Consider the following 7,012-nt stretch of genomic DNA (forward strand, 5'->3'; position numbering starts at 1 on the left):
GGAACTAACTATACTGTTGCTATTCAACCTAGCTTTGTATTTCAAAATTCTTCCATTTGAAGTCACAGAAGCTCTCTCTCTCTCTCTCTCTCTCTCTCTCTCTCTCTCTCTCTCTCTCTCTCTCTCTCTCTCTCTCTCTCTCTCTCTCTCTCTCTCTCTCTCTCTCTCTCTCCCTCTCTCCTCTCTGTTGGGGTTTATTAGTAAAGTGGAGTTGATATTTGTTTTAGAGGCAGGGTCTCATTCTGTACACTGGGCTTAAACTCAACAATGTCCACCTCAATCTGCAGGTGTTGGACTTAGGGATTTAAATGAGGGAAGAGAGAGAAAGGCCCAGGAGTCTCAAGAGACACCTCTAATTTCATTTTGCAGTTGGATGTCCCTTCATTCAGACTACCATAAAAATCTCAGTAGAAAAACCTTTTTCGTGTGTGTGTGTGTGTGTGTGTGTGTGTGTGTGTGTGTGTGTGTGTGTGTGAGATTGTGTATAATCTGTATGTGGAGACCAGAAGTCAACATCAGGCAGTTTTTTTTCAATTGATACCCTATTTGTGTAGTATGTGTGTATGCACATTTGGGAAGCCAGGTGTTGACTTTGGATGTCTTCCTCAATAGCTCCTGTATTTTGTGTGTGTGTATGTGTGTGTGTGTGTGTGTGTGTGTGTGTGTGCATTCAGGTGGACTCACCCATGTTTGTACATGTGGAGGTCAGAGGTTAACTTCTGTTATTTTCAAACATCACACACTTTTTGTTTTTAAGACTGAGTCTCTCACTGAATCAAGAGCTTAGCTGAATGACATCCGCCAAGCCCCTGGGTCCTGCATGTCTTGTGCTGTCTGTTGTGCCCCCTTCCACACTCTGAGGACACTCCAGCAGCTGCAGAAGACACGAGCTGGAGCTGAAACACTGTTCCAGCTGTGAGCACTTCAGGCTGTCTGCACTGTCCTTAGAAAGAAGCATTCCTGAAGCAAGACAGAGCTGAATGAATTCTAGATACTCCTACTACTATTTCACCCATCTAAGAGAATTGCTCCCTTGCAATTTTTGCCACATACATCACTCCTGGCTATATAGGTAGGCTATGGCCTGATTATTTCTCTTCTGAGGGCAGACTTTTTTTTAGAAAGAGTATCATGTAGTCCTGACTGGCCCCAAACTGGCTATGTAGCTGACTTTGAATTACTGATCCTCCTGCACTAACCTCAGGAGAACTGAGATTACTGGGATGTACCATCATGTCTGGAATCAGTATGTGTATGTGTGGATGTGTATGTTGGTACATGTATGTGATGGGCACATGTACGTGTGTGTGTGTGTGTGTGTGTGTGTGTGTGTGTGTGTATACATGTGCATGCCAAAGAGCTTTAGGCATCATTAGTCAGAAACCATTGAAATTTTGGAGACAGTGACTTTCACTGGCCAGGAACATGCCAAAAAGGCTAGTCTGGCAGCCCGGAAAGACAAGGGGACCTCCCTGACTCCACCACCGCAGACCTAAGATATTAAGTCAATGCCATCATGCCGGGTAGTTTCACATGAGTTCTGGCCATCTATCTTAGGACTTCATTCTTAGAAGAAATTTACTGAAGGATCCATGGCTGTTCTAGTGAAATGACTCAACAGGAAAAGATGCTTGCTGCCAAGCCTCAGTACCTGAGTTTGATTCCTGTGATCAACATAGTGGAAGAAGAGAATTTATTTCCTCAAGTTGTCTGTGATCTCCACCATAAGCATGCCACAGCATATGTGCAACCCCCAACACTAAATAAATGTAAAAATAATTCAATATAGGGCCTATCTCCTACATCCACTGACATTTGTTGGGACAGGATTTCACTTTGTGGCCCAGGCTAGCCAAGAACTCAAAGAAATCCTCCTACCTGGGCCCCATGAGAGCTGGGTATGCAAGTATGAAGCACTAGATGGAACTTATGTTTTGACATCAGTCAAAGCTTGCAGATTTGGGAAGACTCCCCTCCTACAATAGCTGACTATGTTGAAAGACAGTATACATACCAGGAGGACATCTTTCATTCACAAAGTAAACTATCTGAGGCTCTAGACACAAAAAATTATTTCCCACTCTCTCAAATGTGTATTTTGCCTCCACTAAGTCATGAAAAACAAGTAACAGGCAACCACTTTTTCACTAGAAGCCCATCAAAATTATTACAATTTGCCAAAGCTAATGTGCCTAATTCTTCCTAGGTTACTTTTCATCAAAAAATGCCAATAAAGATTCTTCCTATGGCTCTCCTTTAAATTCTACTTTTGTTATTGCTATTGACAGTCCAGACTGGTCCTGCAGTACACTTTGTTTCCCAGGTTGAATTCAAGCCTGAGTCCCCAGAGTATTGGGATTACAAGCCCACACCACACACTGCTTTTTGTCCTCATTCTGACACTTGATCCTACCTGGGATCTGCCTGAGCCTGCCTGGCATGGAGGAAGTCCATCTTAGGTGGAATTGCTGTTAAGCATCTTCATTCCCGATCCCCTGAGACTGCCTCCTGGAGCTGTAACATCTTACCATCCCACCTCTGACACCTGTGCCCTTAATATACTGCAGGTGTCTGGAAAAGGGGCAGTGGAGGCACAGGACAACAGATAAACCAAGTGTCTGACTTACCTCAAGAATTAGAGAAAGTAAAGTAGGAGACTTGAGGAATTCTCAACGGCAGAGATCGAACTGGTTAGAGGTCGGCAATAGATTTGACCCTGAGGGTCAGAGGTCTTGGGGCCTGGTGGTGTTGGAACTAAGGTCTGACCTCACCAATGAGTCTCCTAGGAGAAAAGATGTGGGCTTGTCATTAAGAAGGATGGCTCAACCGGGCGTTGGTGGTGAATGCCTTTAATCCCAGCGCTCAGGAGGCAGAGGCAGGTGGATCTACAGATCGAGTTCCAGGACAGCCTCCAAAACAATACAGAGAAACCCTGTCTCGAAAAAACAAAACAAAACAAAAAGATGGCTCAACAGGTAAAGGCCATTGCCCCTAAATCTGATGACCTGAACTCCATCCTTAGGACCAACATAGTGAGAGAACCGCTGTAATCGGTCAGATAACCACCAAGCATGTGGGTGTACAAACACATGCAGTAAACATATAAACATTTTAAAAGAAAAGATACTAAGACTGTGGAATAAGCTTAGAGGGTAGATTGATCCCTAGGATGCAGGAAATGATGGGCTACCTCCCCAGAAACAAATAATGAACAAATGATAGCTCAGGCCTGTAATGCTAGCACTCCTGCAATGTCATTGAGCAACAGTGAGTCCATGGCCATCCTAAATGGTTACTTGAGAACACAAACAGCCTTGAAAGCTCTGCCTCAGAATCTCTGCTTATTTGTTTGTTTTTTGCTTTTCAAGACATGGTTTCTCTGTGTAGCTTTGTAGACCAAGCTGGTCTCAGACTCACAGAGATCCACCTACGTCTGCCTCCCTAATACTGGGATTAAAGGTGTGCACCACCAGCATCTGACTTGCCCATTCACTTTTAAGTATTCCTCTGTGTGTGTGTGTGTGTGTGTGTGTGTGTGTGTGTGTGTGTGTGTGTGTGTGTGTAGGAAATGCATGCCACTGTATGCATGTGGAGGCCAGTGATGGACGCCTCTGTTGTTGTCCCTTATCTTTCATCTGAAGAAAAAGCAGATATATTTTTATGTATATGAGTATTTTTCCTGCATGTATATACATTTGTATAAGCAGGTCAGCCAATTGCCCAACTTACCTCAAGAATTAGAAGTAATGTGGGAGATGAGGAATTTTCCTCAACTGGGAAGGGGAGACTTGACCCCTAGGGTCAGAGGTCTTGGGACCTGGTGACCTTGGTACCTATAGATTGACCTCACCAATAATCCTCCTAGGAGAAAAGATGAAAGGTTGATATTAAGAAAGGATATTAAGAAGGGGGAAATGAGTGTTCTCTGACATCCCAAACTATATAGTGCATATGTTTGTGTGCATGCACACGGATGGACACACACACAGAGAGAGACAGAGACAGAGACAGAGAGATACAGAGACAGGGAGGTGGAGAGAGCAATAAAAACATTTTAACGAAAGAGGTTGTTCACTGGGAAGAATGCTAGCATAGCATACAGGAAACCATGAGTTATCTCTGTACAGCATAAAGGGCCCATGGTAGGCAAGGCTTGAAATCTCAACATTCCCAAATGTATGGGACAAAAGCCAGGCATGGTGGTGCATAACTTTTATCCCAATACTCGGGAGGCAGAGGCAGGCAGATCTCTGTGAGTTTGAGGCCAGCTTGATCTACATAGTGAGACCTTGTCTTGAAATAACAACAACAAAGCTACAGGGAACTGAGTGGGGAGTTCAGTGTCATAGTAAGACACATGGTGAATCCTTGGCCATCGTAACATGACTGCATGAGAAGAAGTAACATTCAAGGCATCTCCCTCCAAATCTCTGCTCATTATTGACATTAGTATTTGTGTGTTTTGATGAGAATGAAGTGAATCAAGCCCTCCCTCTAATGTGGTCCTGGCCATACACATGCTTTGAAGCAGTGTTTATGGTTCTCTGTATCCTTTAGTTCTCTGTAGTCATCTAGGAAAGAGGCTAAGGGGACATAGGACAAAAGAGAATCCAAGAGTCTAACTCACCTCAAAAAATAGGGTAAGTAATTTGGGAAGCTTAGAGAGGAGAACTCTAATCAGTAGTGGGGTTGGCAGAGGACTTGACCCAAAGGGTCAGAGGTCCTGAAACCTAGTGATGTAGGGTCCTACTAGCTGGGAGCACCAATGAGCCTCCTAGGACAAAAGAGGAAGGTTTATCATGGAGGAGAATTCTTGGAGACTAACCAGATTGTTTAACTCATGAGGGCACTTGCCACCAGCCAGCTGTCCTCTACCTTCCCATGTGCATTGTACCCTAAACACATAGTACAATAACAATAAATAATAAAAGTAATGAAGATAGTCTAACAAAAGAAATTCTATTAGGACTGAGGTAGAGTTGGTAGAATGCTGTCCTGGCATTCAGCAAACCATAAAGAGTACAAAGTAGATAAGGCTTATAATTCTGGCATTCCTGAACATTGAAGCCACTGATGGGGGTTCAAAGTCACCAACGATGGCCATGCTACATGGTTAATGAAACCATGAAATGGTGTTAAAGTCTCTCACGCTCAGACATGTGTAATATGCAGTAGTGGGCACGTAGGGGGCACAAGACATCTTTGAGTGTTGGTCCTCAGTGTCCACCATTTTAGATGCAGGGTTTCTTCTCCACTGTATGCACCAGGATAACTGTCCCATGAGTTTCCAGACAGACTCCTATTTCTGCCAGATTTCTTGTTAGAGGAGAGTGTAACTACTGATGTGTCCCACCTATTGAGCTTTTACATGTGTTCTTGGGACTCAAGTAAGGTCTTAGAACTTGTTTGACAACCACTTTGTACACTAAGCCAACACCACTGCTGCCCCCATTTCTGATAGCCCACCTAGCCTGAAAAACACTTTCTCCACTTAGGTCTCTTTGTCCAGGAACAGCAGTGAGACTCCAAGGAAAAAATACGTAGATTTGCTATTAAGGCAGCACATTAGTTGCTGGCAAGATGTCTCAGCCGATAAAGGCTTTTGCCTTCAAATCTTATGATCAGGGTTCAATCCCAACAACCCAAACAGTACACTGAAAGAACTGACTCCTTTAATTCATTTTTTAACTTCCTTAGGTATGATGCCATGGAGGTTTGGGAATTCAAACACACTATGGGTGTGTGTGTGTGTGTGTGTGTGTGTGTGTGTGTGTGTAATAAAAGACATCTAAGACTTGGAAACAAGGTCAGCTGATAGAGAGCTAGACAAGAATGGAGGAAGACAAAAATTGCATCCCTGCACAAAATAAATGGCACATGGTGGCTCAGGTTGTCCCTAGTTTCCTAAAGGTGTAGGCAGCTGGAACAACAGTTGAAAGTACTCCATTGCGCTGTACTAAGACCTTGCTACCATACATTGTTACAGGAAAAGGAAAAGTCATTAATGACTCTCCCCTGACACTGCCTATTCTTCTTTTTAACTTTTTTTTCAGGAAGAGTTGTGATGTGTGCTATTGTGTATGCTGAGTACACATAGCATCCTTGGGTATTGATCTTCACGGTCAGACCCATGCATATATGATACGTTTTTACAAAAGAAAAACATTTGACTTGGAAGTAAATTGGTAAAGATAGAGTGAACCCTCCTCAAAATGCAGTAATGGTACATGGAAGTTCAGGACTGTAATCTTAACATCCTGAAGGTAGAACCCCTAGAATATGAGTTAAAGTCATCATTACTGAGACCTTGGCCATCCTATATAGCTACATAAAACCAAGAAATGCCATTAAAGGCACTGCCTAAGACTTTTAGATAATTCATTGTCTTTTAAGAAGATGTAGCTTTGTGCACTTATGGAGAAGGTCCTATTTAAAAGGCTGGCCTAACAGCCCACCATTTCCAGGTAGGAGCTCTTGGCATTTGCTCTATAAGCTGGTCTACACGCCACGTCAACATGAGAGAGCCTTCCATTGGACCATAGGGGATGAGAGTACAAAGGGTACAATCCATTAGGTTTTGAAATGTTCTCTGGTAACTCAAACTAGCTCATGCATATTGGGAAAACCTGTGGCAAATAACACCCATTCCTCTTGAGGTATCTTTACAGCAACTTAGCCAGAGAAACCTGCAGATATGACTTAACTGAAACCCTCAGTTTGGCTTGAGTTGTGCGGACTCAAACGCAGATCTTCATGCTGGTTGGCAAGTGTCATACCCAATAATCCATCCCCTCAGCACTCCCTCCCCTCCAATGTTGAGGGTCCAGGCCAGCCTGGGGTATCTCTGGTTTCCCAGACTAATATCTCAACAGGAAATCTGTGTGAGCCTCCTGAGTCTTGGCATCTCATGCCCCCACCTCCTAGGCCACAGTTTCTTTGGTCCCACATTCTTGTCTTCCACTCCTCTGGATCCATCCCAAGGCTTCTCTCCCGTGCCTAGCCCAGGAAGCAC

This window comes from Mesocricetus auratus, unplaced genomic scaffold, assembly GCF_017639785.1.
Source record: "Mesocricetus auratus isolate SY011 unplaced genomic scaffold, BCM_Maur_2.0 Super-Scaffold_100008, whole genome shotgun sequence".
NCBI classification, from domain to species: Eukaryota; Metazoa; Chordata; class Mammalia; order Rodentia; family Cricetidae; genus Mesocricetus; species Mesocricetus auratus.